General features: G+C 46.6%; 1 protein-coding gene across 1 annotated transcript in view; it reads left to right on the top strand.

The window, feature by feature from the left end:
- Positions 1-5,746: 5,746 nt before the first annotated feature.
- Positions 5,747-15,553, top strand: part of LOC149329832 (uncharacterized) — a 49,324-nt gene continuing 39,517 nt past the window's right edge. Inside the window, exon 1 of the mRNA XM_089560532.1 lies at positions 5,747-5,775. The gene's annotated coding sequence lies outside the window, so the exon portion shown is untranslated. The remainder of the gene's footprint in view (positions 5,776-15,553) is intronic.

The following is a 15,553-nucleotide window of genomic DNA, read 5'->3' as shown; positions in this document are numbered from 1 at the left end:
CCATTAAAGGTTCTCAAATGGCCCTCTTTTCATATTTTATTCTGTGCTACCACTACCTCGAATGATGCTGAACTCATGTCACCCTGTGCTGCCTCATTTGCCTTTAATTTATTCTACCCCGACTGAACAACTGACTTTAGGCACAAAACGCATTCCAAAAAGTATACCCTGGCAGCATTATTCTTTTCCAAACATCTCCCAATACTGGGCACCGGTTGTACGTTGATAATGTTCTATGCTTTCTTATCGCGGCATACCTTTTCGTACTTTTACATATGTATCTTTCGTTTATTTACCATAACCTGTGCTTTGTATTCTGCCAGCGTAGGTATCTCATGACCTCGCACTGTAAGCGTCTGATCTGTAAAATTTTTAATTATCATCGAGCCTTACCCCATGGAGCTAAAACTAAGGACGTCTCCGTCATCTCCACAAGCATTAATCAAAGTCTGTAAACCTTCGTAGCAATCCACCATTGCTGGCTCCGGTACACCAGAAAAGTATCTTCAATGCCGTTACCCGAAACCCTCAGAAATTGTATTTCCGATAGAGGTACAAGCTGGAAAACCTAAAATGATTTCTGATACAGATATCTGATACTTTACCGTGGATACTTCGATACATCACTAAAATTGCCAGTGTTAAAAAAGCTGCTAATATATAACCTAAATTAAAAATTTTTAAAGTCATTTCAGGCATCTTTAGTCTATTAAGTATAGAGCACTATTTCGAAAGCGGTTACCCTAATCGGCCGCATGGATTTTTTTAAGCTCCGCTGTCGACGCATTAGCCTTCTTTAGAACTTACGATGTTTTTATCATTACAGCTCTTTAAGCGGTGGGACTTAAGCATTGAGTAAATTAAAACAGCCCATCAGCAGCTGCAGTTTTTTCGGGCTTCAGGTTACGTAAGCTTTCCATGCAAGCTAGAACCATCGCATGGTTGCGGAAACTACAACAAAACAAAGGAGAAATTCAGATATAAAGTCAATAGCAGCCGTAGGCTTATGCTAATTGGCAAATTATGCATTATAATGCCTATTATATAAATTGAAAGAGAAAAAGCAAGCAACTAAATTTAGGCCTCTATGGTTCTTTAAGAGCCTGCTAATGTTTTACACTTGCTCAGCGCAGATCTGACTGCGGTTGAGCCATGGATGACACACAGCTAACCCTCTAATCATCGGTGTGCTTCTCCTCGCCAATTGCACAAAGCGCTGCTGGTGATGTGCATCTCAGCCTTGTCGGCAGCTTCCACAGTATTGGAAGGAGCCAAAATCGCATAACGCTCGCTTTGTGGGACTTCATATTAGTAGCAATCGCAATCGCAATAAAACAAAATAAGAATATTTGCATATCTTTCCTGATCTTCATAAGGGATACTCCTCTTCTTTAAATGTCGCGCAAATGTCCAGCGCCGAGAATTGTGTCAATATTGATGAGTTCTCATGTTCTGTTCGTGAAAGACACAAGACACACGATATTGACTTGTGTCAAAACAAAATTCTTCGCATAGCAGCGCGAATTGATCCAAAGGAATGCGAAGGTTGATATTTTTGCAATTAACGTTTCAGTGCACACAACCAAAAAAAATGAAGTTATGACATATAAAGATATAGGAACGGGCAATTGATGTATGATTGAGAAAAAATAGATATAACATTTATTATGGCGTTCCTTTTCCAGCTATCAAATCGTATGAATGCTGCACAAACATATTCACCTTGGCCGTCAGTGGTTACAGCTAATAAAGAGAAAGCGCTCAAGACTGAAACATCTGCATGTTGTTAGGCTTAGGCACTATTACGAACAGTAATTTTAACTTAAATTTTCTTTCTTGCCCCGCTGCGGTGGCTCAGTGGTTACGGTGCTCGGCTGCTGACCCGAAAGACGCGGGTTCGATCCCGGCCGCGGCGGCCGAATTTCGATGAATGCGAAATTCTAGAGGCCCGTGCACTGTGCGATGTCAGTGCACGTTAAAGACCCCAGGTGGTCGAAATTTCCGGAGCCCTTCACTACGGCGTCCCTCATAGCCTTAGTTGCTTCGGGACGTTAAACCCCCATAAACCAAACCTAAATTTTCTTTTTTTCGTTCTCTAAGTGTTTGACTGAATCGTTTTGCAGCTTTCTATTGTTTTGGTCCCTATATAGGGCCGCGACTTTTCAAAGGGGCGTATTGCAAAGTTCCTTTTTGTGGTGGTGATTATTTATGGCGCGAGCGCAACTTTCGCACAACTAAGCACCAGTCACGCTTCGTCCCTTGTGATAAGGGGGTTGTTTATAACATCCCTCTGCCCTGTGCAGGGCAGTACGTTGGACAGACGGGACGATGTATCAATAAAAGGCTGAGCGAACACAGCTATAAAGTCTCAAAAGTAATTTCCGGTCACCTCGGCATTCATTGCCGGGATTGTGAATGGGCAAAGACAGAGAAAAAACAGTGCGTACCGCTATATCATGAAACCAAGGTCATTGCCAAGAATCGGGAAAAAACTGCGAGGGAAATTATCGAGGCCTACAACATATTCAAGCAGGGAAATTCATGTATAAGCACTCCATCGCTAACACTACTGCAAAAAGAGCTGTCACTCCTGGGGGCTGATAATCTCCGCTGATTTCTAGCGCGCTTCTGTTGCTGATGTCACATTTATGTTTTTTTTTGCACTTTGTAAACCTTTCCCTCTTTGCCGACATCTATGTATTTATACTTGTGTGATCAGCAATAAACCCTCAGTTGTTAGTCAGCGCTGTGTCGTCAATTTTCTTGTCTTTTGTGCTCGTCTTCGTTCGCGCTGTTTATTCAAGGAACAAAGTAGTTTTTTTACATAAGGTTATGTCAAAGACCCATTCAACAAGCATTTCACCTAAGGTAATACTAAACACCAGGCCACGGGAAAGGTTATATCCATTCTATTATCGGCAGTAAATGTCAGGAAAATATCGAGTAGAAGGGCAAAAATATACATCACGGTGTAATCAACATCACTGATTCAATACTCAACTAATTAATTATCTAGAGGAGCACGATATCATTTTCAAATACCAGCACGGTTTTCGCAGGGCTTATTCATGCCACACTCAACTCGCTGGATTGACTAACGACATATTTTCCGCCGTTGACACTGGCTTACAGGTTGACGCAGTATCTTTAGACATTTCTAAAGCTTTTGATCGCGTTCCCCATCAGAGGCTCCTTAACCAAATTGACAAACATAAATCTCCATCACAACGTTATTTCATGGATAAAACAATTCCTCTACAATAGAAAACAATGCACCTCTGTCAACGGCTTTAACTCGTCGGCTGTCCCCGTAACATCTGGAGTCCCCCAGGGAGGTATACTTGGCCCTGTGCTTTTTTTAATTTTTATTAACGATCTACTTAAGTGAGTATCGTCTCAAATTAGGTTATTCGCGGATGGTTGTGTTATATATCGTAATATTACTAATGAAACCGACCGCCATTCCCTTCAAACTGATCTTGACGCTGTAACGGCTTGATGTTCCTCCTGGCTAATGTCTGAAAATATATATAAAACAAAGTTAATGTCGTTTACTACACGTTCCACTCGAATTGCTATAGCCTACTTTCTCAATAACGATAGAGTAGAACTTACAATAACTTACCAGCACCTAGGAGTTCACTTTTAGTCTGACCTAACTTGTCATTACAATATTAACGCAATCTTAGCATCAGCAAATCGCGCACTCGGCCTCCTTAGGCGTAATCTCAAATATGCGCCTTCACACTTAAAAAAAACTTACTTACATCACGCTAATCTGCCCGAAAGTTGAGCACGCTTCTGCCATATGGAACCCTTAAGAAGCATACAACATAAACAACATTGAATCTCTGCAAAACCATGCTGTTCGCTTCATCTTTTCAGATTATTCACGCTTCACCAGTGTCACAGCATTAAAACAACGTGCCGTGTTGGAACCACTACCTTGTAGACGTCATTTCGCTCGCCTAACCTTACTTCCCAAACTGTTTCACGATCCCAACTTCCACGACGACTTCTTTTTGCCATACCCTGCAGTCTTTCCTCGCCGCGACCACGATAACAACATAAAGCGCATAACATGCCGATCATCGCTTTACGCGAAATCATTCATTCATCGCACTGTAATAGGCTGGAATAACTTGCCATCACAAGTAGGTACTGAGGTGAACTTACAATCGTTTCAGCATTCGTTAAAGCAAAGCATGGACGAACAGATTTTATGTATTTGTTGTATTATGTGCATTTACTGAATATTTTATTCTGCGTTGTTTGTTTTGTTATTTGATTAAGTTACTAGCTTTTTCATACTTCGTTATTACATGTATTTCGTTTCAAGTGCCTGTGCCGTATTTTCATGCTTGTATCGCCCCCCCCCCCTTTTTTTATACCCTCGCACGAGGGCCCTTAGGGGTATTGTAAATAAATAAATAAATAAAAGTAGGCAAGTAGTTTTCAGGAGGCGCTGCTGTTAATGAACAAACGTGTTGAATCACTAACTACAACGATCGCCTTTAAGCGCAATTCCATTTAACAGGCGGAACGCCGAATTTGAAGGCAAAAATTCTTAGAATCACATGGTTTTGCAGAGGATATTATACTTTTGGTTAAATTTCTTGCTTGAACTAAATTTGAGGGGATAGCAAAGGAAATCCCACCACCATGTGCTTCTGCGAACTAAACACAGAATTAGAGTAAAATACAGGCAAGAAAGAAATAACCGTAATAGAAAAAAAATACGTGACTCCGCAACCCAAGCTAAAAGCACAGAATAAACACAAAGCTTTTTTACGCAGATGCAAGCAAAATGCTACGGTTATTTTTTATACAAAACTATCAATTCTTCACCACTTACCAGCCATGGTGGCTCAGTGGCTTTGGCGTTAGGTCGGGGGTTCGATCCCGGCCGCAGCGGCCACATTTCAGTGGAGCTGACACAAAAAAACGTCCTTGTGTTGTGCCATGATAGCGCATGGTAAAGAACCCCAGATGTTCTAATTATGTGCTACACCGTCCACAAAGGCGTCCCTTATAACCAGTTTCTCACTTCGGGATGCTGATTTCCGTAAATTCCCAAGTCTTCCCCAAAACTATTTCCAAAACAATATTCTCGAAACATTTAATTGATCAAATAATGGCCGATGAGGACAAAAACTAGGGCAGACACCAGGTGTTTTAGAGAAGCCAACCAAAGCATTTTTAAAAACATTGTTTCAGGTAAAGGGAAGCTTTTTTGCGGAGTAGTATTACAGTGGTGGTTCATGCCAGAAGGCAGCTGAATCAAGTAGTAACGTGATACCGAGAGGCGCTTGATTGCATAGAGGTTCGTAGCCAGCCCGATCAGTTTTCGGAATTTCAAAAAACACCATTAGCGATCTTGAGAAAGGAAAAACAGTAGCGCCGAAAAACACACACACAGCTGAATAATGACGTAGGACAAGCGCTCACTTCATCTGACTTTAATCTCTGAAAAGCGAGCATATATAACAGAAACCTAGGCATGCGCAGAAAGTAACCTCATGTGCAATCAACAGAACCGTTCAAGATATGAAATCTCTGCTTTATAAAGGTTCACAGATGTATCGCTGGCACTACTTTTTCCTCTTTTTCTTATGTGCTACGCCCCCAAAATCTCCCGTGCCTTACTATTGCCGCTCCTGCCCAGAATCTTTATCCCATCAAATCGTGGTTCACACTTTTTGCAGTGCTCGCAATTTTCCGCCGGCGTATGTTCTGCCGCTCGGTGACACACCTTGCACTCTGCGCAGTGTTTAGGTAGGTGCGCACCTCCTACTTCTTTGAGCGAGCGCGCGTGCTCCGCTGCACGGTCATTGATGCACCTGCCTGTTTGCTCCACATAGGCCTTCCCGCAGGTCAGCGCTATTTCACAGATCATGCCGGTGCAGCACTTCACAAAGTGCTTCCCATGTTTTTTACCACAGCCGTTCCTCTTCCCATCGCTCGCTACGTGTGCACCGACCTGCGCAATTTTCCGTGGAGCCGAAAAGACGATAGGCACGCCTTGTCTGTTTGCCACCTTTTTACCTTGTGGACAACCCTGTGCACATACGGAACAACTTCAGGTTTCGCGTCTTGCTTCCTTCGCTGTGATGGCCGCTTAAACATGGCGCCCTTGACTTTAAGTAGGAGGGCTTCACCAACACCTGTGATTACCGAGCTTGGAAACCCGGCCCCCACCAATCGATCCACTTGCGTATCAAAGCTCCCCTGCATACCATGCTGACACGACTTCACGAGTGCAGATTCGAGGCAAAGATTAGCAATTACGCGTTTAACTGTCTTGGAATGAGCCGATGCATACAGTTGCTGCTCCTTTCTAGCTCGAGGGGCATACTGCCAACTTATCTGTTCTTCTCCAAAAGTAAGCTTCAGGTCTAAAAACTGTAAACATTCCAGCAAGGGCATCTCATCCGTGAAAACTAGCCCCATCCCGTTCTCTTTAAAAAAAATGGCTGAGGTTTAGTTAAGGTTAAGCCTAGTCAGATGCGAAGCATATTGATGGCTAGGCTTGGTAATACATGGCTTTCCTTGGTTGAATACTTGGTCATTTTAATACAACCACTAGAAGCCTTCGTCGTGGGGTAGACAACGGCATGGCTACAGCGGAACGCCGACTAACCCCGAGACGACGCGCATTGGGTGAGCGCCTGGATTGCCACGGAAGCCGCGTCCGCCTGCCCGGTGGAGCGAGCGTTTCACCTACACCGAGTGTGAACGCGCGTTCGAAATGCGCGGGAATGCCGCTCGAGGACATTCTGGCGTCTGTGCAATGGCATCGTTCTCCCTCTCCCAGCGCGTGACGGCGATCTGTCGTGACGTCATCGTGTCACGTGGTGTGGCATCATTGTGTCGCGTAATTTGGAGGCGCACAACCAGAGCGACGGCGCGAGGTGGGCCCCCGTTTCTCCACTGTCGTGACGTCATCGTGTCACGTGGTGTGGCATCATCGTGTCGCGTAATTTGGAGGCGCACAACCACAGCGACGGCGCGAGGTGGGCCCCCGTTTCTCCACTGTCGTGACGTCATCGTGTCACGTGGTGTGGCATCATCGTGTCGCGTAATTTGGAGGCGCACAACCACAGCGACGGCGCGAGGTGGGCCCCCGTTTCTCCACTGACGTGACGTCATCGTGTCACGTGGTGTGACGTCATGTATCACGTGATTTGGAGCCGCATAACCACGGTGAAGGGCTGAAGTGGTAGCTAAAGTAGTATGCTTCGCATAATATATCTAAAACATTGCTTATAGCATCGGTGTAGATCACATCGTTGAGCGCTTGTCCTACGTCGTTCTTCAGCTGTGTGTGTGTGTGTTTTTCGGCGCTACTGTTTTTCCTTTCTCAAGTACAATAAACATCTAGCCCAAATTGAAGTTCCTCTAAACTATACGCCATTACCCTCGCTGTGTGGCTGCACAAATTTGGATGATTTATCTTGCCACTCGAAAACCGCGCCTGAGCAGAGACCGCAAAGCGTTGCTCAATAAATCGCGTCACTTCGTAGCGTAGGTGCCCCGCGACATTCTGTGGCGCGCCCGCGCTTTGCAACCGTCTGGGTCTAAAAGGTACCGGAGAAGGTGCCATGTGCGGGTTAGCCCGACCTGTCCACGCATGTTGTAACAAACGTGACCCCATTGCTGGGTAGTCAGTGCGATAGTGTGCGCCTGAATCTGTTTGTCTATCTGAGCTACTCTACGCCGAAGCGTTCTATGGTGGCTCTGTTTTTTCCGGCGGTTTTGCATGTTTCGCGGGCCTGCTTAGGTGGAGGAGACGGCTGTCTGTATTGGATTGATCAGCTGTGGTAGGTGATTCTTTAGTAGTAGCAGAGACATCTGCGTGGAGGTTGGTGATCCGCTCAACCAGGTTATTAATCCGGGTAGGGGCAATCTGAGCACGTAGGGAACGAAACTTGTCGCAATCCATGAATAGGGTCGGGCAACCTTTCCGACGGAACGGGAACATGCTGAGGGTTATTCGCGAGGAGATAGTGGTGGCTGCCGAGGGTATCCCCAGTGTTGAGTCACCGATCGATCCGCACGTTCTTGAAGAATGTCAGATCAGGTGAAGTTTCAAGAGACACGGTGTTTCCTACGCGGGCGGAAATGTGAGGGTCAGTAACAAGGGTGAAGCCCAGTTCCTCTGCTAGTAACCACAGTTTGTTGCCCTTTCGGTTGGCGGTGCGGTAACCCCAAGCGGGGGGTCGGCATCAAAATCTCCTACAATGAGGAGACCTGAATGGTGCGCGAGCTTGTTGACACGGTGAAGATGGGGGGATAAAGTCGCGTCTTCGGTCTTTCGAAGAGCTATAAAGGTTAAGAATGAAGAGGCTTTGGTCGCCCTCTTTACGAGGAAGGATTTCGAGTAAGACGCAGTCTACGGCAACGTCGTCTAAGAAATGTTCGAAACAACAAACACAAAGGAAGGAGGACACACTGCGCTATGTGTATATGTGTGTGCTCCTCCCTCTGTGCTTGTTGTTTCACACAATTTGACAATGAAGGTTTATGCTTTACGCTTTACTTTCGGAGTTGTTCCTCCATAATTTAACGTTTTTTATAGACTTTCTTGAATTTTCCCCCTAGTAATTTAGTGTGGAGCCGCCGCGTTGGCTCAGCCGCGGGTCAGCCGCGTTGGCTGACCCGAAAGACGCGGCTTCGATCCTGGCCACGGCGTTTGAATTTCGATAGAGGCAAAATTCTAGAGGCCCGTGTGCTGTGCGAAGTGAGTGCACAATGAAGAACCGCACGCGATCGAAATTTCCGGACCTCTTTTCTACGGCGTCCCTCATAGCCTGAGTTGCTTTGGGACGTTAAACTCCCATAAACTCATGAACCCATTTTGTGGGCATTTTTTTTCGTACTCCTCGGCAGTACGCTCTTTCTGCTGCCGAAAAGATTCCTTTTAATTTTCTCCTTGGTCCATATTACCCGATGGTGTTGCGGCCAGATCACGGAGGCTCCTGCCGATAGTGAAAAGCCTTCTTCTCTTCCGGTAATAGCATCAGTAATTTTGTCCGACTATAAACCGCCTAGCGGATTGGGACGAGTCAGGCCCGTTGTAAGGCAACTATCATTTCCAGCTCATGATGAGTCCAGACTGCTCTGTGTTCTGTGGCATTCTGTGTCTGGTTAAAGTGAGTGGGACTGCTCAAAACCATTTTTTTTTTGTTTTTCAATAGATGGCAACACTTAACTATTTTGGTACCATTTGCGAAAGAAAATGGTGCCATTAGGAGGTTAATATTTTATTTCGCAGTTACTTCTTGTATCGATATGACAACTAAACTGTACTGCCGCGGAAGAGTTTAATGTGGATATTTAAGTGAGCAACAAAGTGCAGACGGAATTAAGCTGCTTATTACAGGAACAGAGCGACTTTTCCCTGGAAACTGTCAGTTCATAGGCACAGAAGGCATTTGAGGTAAACGTGCAGGCCTGGACAGTCCGGTTATCGCCGATGAGAATCGCGTGAAGGGATGTTTGCTTTCACTTGCAAGTTATCTTATTGAAAAATAAAAACTTGGCTGTGTGCCTCTTCTTAGGCGATAAAGTCGCTCTAATGTTTTGGCCACAAGAAAGTGAAAACTGTACTTACTGAGCTTAGTATATAGGTACTGGGATCGGACTGCACCTTCACTGTTCTTCACTGCTCCGTGTAGTTCATTTCAGAAACGGAGCAGTGTTTAGACGTAACTTTCTCTCGGGCTTAACATTAATTTTTGGTAGAAAACCTTCAGTCTTACGAGATCATTGTCGGCAGGTCTTAAAATATTCCCGCCTTTATTGCAATTTGATTCGCTCTGATGTTATCGGCTCCATAATTTGTTTTTGGACCGCAAGAGTGCACTACTCATCAACAATCCACAAAGCTATTTTGGAGGCAAACTTTTTCCGCATTGGTTTTCGACACGGTGCCTATTCAGTTTTCTTCAATAAGGATGGTTAAAATGCCCCCTTGAAATGAAGAGTTTCCAAACAAACACATCTTAAAGCATGTTAAAGATTGCAAAGGTCCCCGAAAAGTTCAGCCAACACAAAAACAACAGGTACTAATCCAAGAGGTAAGTGTAGCCGTGCACCTTCTTTTTCTTGAGCAATCCCTTAATATAGAAGCCTCCCGTGATAAAACTTCCCAAGGTAAAAAGGAAATATCTCAACAGGAGTGACATCCGAACATGCGAATAAGTGGCTTTTCTTGACTTTGAGCGTCTTGTGTAATCCATAAGACTCTTCTCAGAGCGCTTTGACAGCGTCAGTTGTTGTACGCTTATTGAAAACACAATGCTTCGTTCCCACGAAATGGCGTTACCATCTCGTGAAAATGCACGGGGTAGAAAACTTCAATGTATGCCACTGTCCAACAAATTCAGACTTCAACCCTACTTTCTCTAATAGCCGCCAGAGGGGATCCACCTGGAGCTTAGATGGTTGGTTTGGTTTATGGGGTTTAACGTCCCAAAGCGACTGAGGCTATGAGAGACGCCGTAGTGAAGGGCTCCGGAAATTTCGACCACCTGGGGTTCTTTAACGTGCACTGACATCGCACAGTACACGGGCCTCTAGAATTTCTCCTCCAAAGAAATTCTAGCCGCCGCGGTCGGGATCTAACCCGCGTCTTTTGGGTCAGCAGCCGAGCACCATAACCGCTGAGCCACCGCAGCGGCTATACCTGGAGCTTAGAATCGTTGTCATGACATAGGTATCAGACGAAAAAGCTTTATCACACAGTGTGATTCGAAACACCGCTGACAAAAACAGGACAGTTTTTGCAAAGCGCTTTGCAAAGGAAAGCGGTCCAGGCATGTAAGTCGCCATCTGGAACGCCATCTGATAACTCACTGATGTGGCCAGCGCAGTTTTTCTCGCGAAGTCTTGGATAGGTGAAGTTTACTTGCATTCGGAAAACTGCGGGCAGAGAAAGTAATGATATGCCACTCTTACGCGTATTTTCAATGTTTCAAACGCATTTTGTAATCTTTAGCATACTGATTGTGGTCATTTCTTTTAATATCGGACGACTGTGAACATGTTCACGAGTAAATTGAGCAAACGCTCTCAGAGTTTCGGTTTTAACCTTCTTCTTTCGAACCTGATTTCAGGTTGCTTAAGCTATAGAATCAAGGCACTTAATGCAAAGAGCTACATAAGACAAGGAGTCACTCGCACTCTCGTGCACCGTGACGCCACCTTCGTACGTTGATGTATGGCAAAAGCTCCAAAAGGATCGGGCATTTCGCATCCTTCGTGAGTTAACGTGGGAAGTGATACATATGCACTTTTCGCGACAACTGTGTACTGCAAAGCGTGTGAACGAAAATCTCCCGCTCTCCGAACTCTTTTCAGAGGTGGATGACACCAAGAGATTGAACCTTGCTGCCGTTTACTTTTTCACGGCATTCGGCTTTCTTAACGCCATTGCCTCAATCTGCTTGACAGAGTACTCATTAGTGCTACTTATAAATTATGTAGGTGTTCTTGCTTAAATGCGTTTTTATTATGTTTTTCAGCGCTAATGAATGCGGTAATTAAAGGCAACACTGTTGAAATGAACGGCCGCGCAACGACAATGGCGCAAGAAGAAAGGCAACACATGCGCACTTTACTAACTGTCTATTAGACGGAAAAGAGGCACACTTATTATCCTCAGCTCAAGCATGTGACAGCGCATTATCGCTCCGAACACAGCCAGTGACAGCAAATCGGCATGAAAACAAGACAGCATACATGTAATCACAGGACCCTTTTTATCCCGTGACTAGCTTCTCATAAATCGTTTTGAAACCAAATAGAATTTAAAAATCTCAGCAAAAAAAGCAGTGTCATGCATTAGAAGCAAATCAGCCATAAACCTAAACCTAAAAAACCAACACAAAAACAAATAAGAACAAAAACCCACCACAGAAACCAACCACGCACCCACAATTTAGTGCGCACAATATGCTAGACATAAAACGAAGGTTTCTCGAGCGGTACATGTGGTTTCATGCATTTCTGCCTCCACCTTGTTTCAGTCGTTCGTGATGAAGCTCTGAGCATTGCTGCGTACGAAAAATCCCATTATGAGCTCGTCCCGCGCCAGAGAAGACACGGCACCGTCTTCCTCGGCGATGTTCGTCGGTTAGCAATTCGCACTCTGCCTGTTCTGCTGCAGCGCAAATGCCACGTCCCTTCCTGTCGTTCCCAACTAGACAGGGGAACAGCGTCAGTCCAGACACGTGCCCTGACTTAACCTTCGTAAGGGGCGCCAGACAAGCAGAATGGGAGAACCTGCTCGAGAACCTTGGAAGCGACCACCACATAATAAGAATCAGCACAACCGCAAACAATATCAAGCGGAAAATAGGCAAGGTCCGCTTAACGGACTGGGACGCCTTCAGAGCACACTGCAAGCAGATCAAGGGCGACATTGTATCTGCGGAGGAGTGGAGCCAGCAACTCAGACAGATCCAAGAACTCTATACTAAAGAGGTGGATAGAACCGAACAAACTCCGGAGGTGGACAAGCGGCTCCTCAAGCTATGGGAGGCGAGACGCGGGCTCACCAAGCATTGGAAAAGACAGAAGTTCAATAGGAAGCTAAAGATTAAAATAGCCGAAATAACTAAACAAGCGAAGGAGTATGCAACGCAGCTGGCTAGGCAAGGATGGCAGCAATTCAGCAACGCGCTGAACGGCACCCTCAGCACGGCCAGGACGTGGCAGATCCTCAGGACCCTCATGGACCCGAGCAAGAACAAATCAGAAAGCGACAAATCGATTCAGAGGCTGGTGCACCAGTACACGAGCACGGACGAACAGCTACTCGAGGAAGTCCGGGTCAAATGCTACGGCAGAGACCAGGTCGAAAGCTACCAAGAAGAGTACCAGGGCGAAGAGAATACAACCATGGATCGGCCCATAACGAGAGAGGAAGTCGTCGAGGCGATCAGGTCGGCAACAAAAAACACAGCAGCGGGGGCGGACAGAATCAAGAACTCGCTCATAAGAAACCTCAGCGATGGAGCCATAGATCAGCTCACAGCCTACTTCAACAAGCTCTGGCAAGAAGGAACAGTGCCGGCCGAGTGGAAACACGCGGTAGTGGTAATGATCCCGAAGCCAGGCGAGAAACTCCAGGTCGAGAACCTCAGGCCGATCTCCCTCACGTCGTGCCTGGGCAAGATGTACGAGAAAGTAATCACAAAAAGGATCCAGTCGCACCTAGAGAAGAACCAACTGTGCCCAGACAGCATGTACGGGTTCAGAGCCCACCTGTCTACGCAGGACGTACTACTCCAACTCAAGGAGGAAGTACTCGAGAAAATGCCGAGAAGTGGCGAAAACGTTGTCATGGCCCTCGACATAAAGGGAGCCTTCGACAACGTCAGCCACGCCGCCATCATGGAAGGCATCAACAACACCAACTGCGGGGGAAGAACCCACGACTACATCAGGGCCTTCCTGAGCGACAGAACAGCGACCGTGGGACTAGGCGAGCTGAGAAGCGACGTCTTCACCACGCCTTGCAAAGGAACACCCCAAGGCTCCGTGATATCGCCCGTCCTGTTCAATATGGCGATGATCGGGCTAGCAAGACGACTCAAGGAAATCCCGGGCATCCAACACGCGATATATGCCGACGACATCACGGTGTGGGTCACCCAAGGATCGTTAGGGGAGAAGCAAGACAGACTACAAGAAGCTGCGACCTGCGTAGAGACCTACGTCTGGGAGAGAGGCCTCAGATGTTCGACGGAGAAGTCGGAAATCATCAGGATCGGAAGAAATCCTACCAAAGCCTCGCTGGAAGTAGTTCTAGAGGGGCAACTGATCCAAGAACAGAACATGGTACGAATCCTAGTCATGTGGCTGCAGAGCAGCCGAAAATGCAGCCTTACCATCAGCCTGTTGAGAAGAGCCGCGGAGCAGGTTGGCAGAATGATCAGTAGAGTCTCTCAGAGAAGGTACGGGATGAAAGAAGAAGATACCCTCAAACTCGTCAAGAGCCTAATCGTTAGCAGAGTTATGTACTCCTTGCCCTACCACGCAACAACAAAGGCGGAGCGAGAGCAAGCCGACTGTATTCTCAGGAAGGCATACAAGATTGCTCTACACCTGCCCAGAAACGCATCAAACGAGAAGCTACTCCAACTCGGAATCAGCAATACCTTCGATGAGCTTGCCGAGGCTCAATTGGGGGCACAACTCATCAGACTCAGAGGCTCCTCTACGGGAAGGGCGCTCCTGAGAAGGTTGGGTCGGAACACGTGCGGACTCATAGACAGATACGCGGACGTACCGGACGACCTTAGAAAGACCTTTAATGTAGGACCCCTGCCTAAAAACATGGATCCTAACCTACACGAGGACAGACGAAAAGCAAGGGCCGAGCAGATAGAAAGGAGGCTAGGCCGATCAGAGAACACAGTCTATACGGACGCCTCCATGTACGTACATGCAGGGAAGCGCTTAGCCGCTACGGTGGTAGTTAATAGCACAGGAGACATGGCCACATGCGCCTCAGTGGAGGTCGTGGGCATAACGGAGGCCGAGGAAATTGCCGTCGCGCTGGCGGTAGCAGAAGGCTATAGGAAAGGCCGATCCCTAAACATCTTAACAGACTCGAAAGACACGTGTAAAAACTATACGAAGGGCAGAATTAGCGGCATGGCCCTCAGGATAATCAGTGGGGCAGCAGCCTCTGCTGAGAAGACACCCATACAACACATAATCTGGGTCCCAGGCCACGCAGGCGTAGCGGGGAACGAAACAGCAGACAGCCTAGCTCGAGGGCTTACATACCGAGCAGGCATGTCAGATGTTCTGGAGCTTCAGCTACTAGCATGCGAGGGGGGATACACAGAGACATTACAACTATACAGATGGACTAGATTCAAGTACCCACCACCACACAAAGCCCTCACGAGGGAGGAAGCAGTCGGCTGGCGTAGGCTACAAACAAACTCCTTCCCCAACTTGTACATCTATAACAAGATGTCACCAACATAATACAGAGCAAACTGCCCCTGGTGCGGCGACACACCCACACTATACCACATCACATGGGAGTGCGAACGAAATAAAGCATTCCACCAACACGAATTCCCGAGTGCGGAGCAATGAGAGAGCCGGCTCACCAGCAGCGAGCTCGCGGCCCAAAGGGCCTTAGTGCGGCACGCTACTGATGCAGCGCGACTCAGTGGAGCCCTGGACTAGGGGCCCAACCTTGCTGAAGAGAAGCCTCAAGTCGCCGGCGCCACGAAAGACGACGGAGGCTTCGAAACCGCGAATCTCTTAAAAGATCTAAATAAAAGTTTTCTACTACTACTACTACTTCCTCGCCGAAGGACAAAGATAAAAAAAAATGCGAAAGGCCCGCGGTAGTTTAACAAACCTTCGACATTTAACATAAAAAAACACTGAACATTCAAAAGAAACCAGGCAGAGCAGCTGCTCTATTCACCTTAGGCATTCATTTCCTTTGCGAATTGCGTTCGTCCTTTCGAGGCTAAAGCAAATTTTCGACGTGTATTTGCACTCGGCAACAGAGGACATG

Source organism: Amblyomma mixtum, chromosome 9 (genome assembly GCF_055824585.1).
Source record: "Amblyomma mixtum isolate Tamu chromosome 9, ASM5582458v1, whole genome shotgun sequence".
NCBI lineage: Eukaryota > Metazoa > Arthropoda > Arachnida > Ixodida > Ixodidae > Amblyomma > Amblyomma mixtum.
The sequence above is the reverse complement of the archived record's forward strand: the minus strand, read 5'-3'. Positions and strand labels throughout refer to the sequence as shown.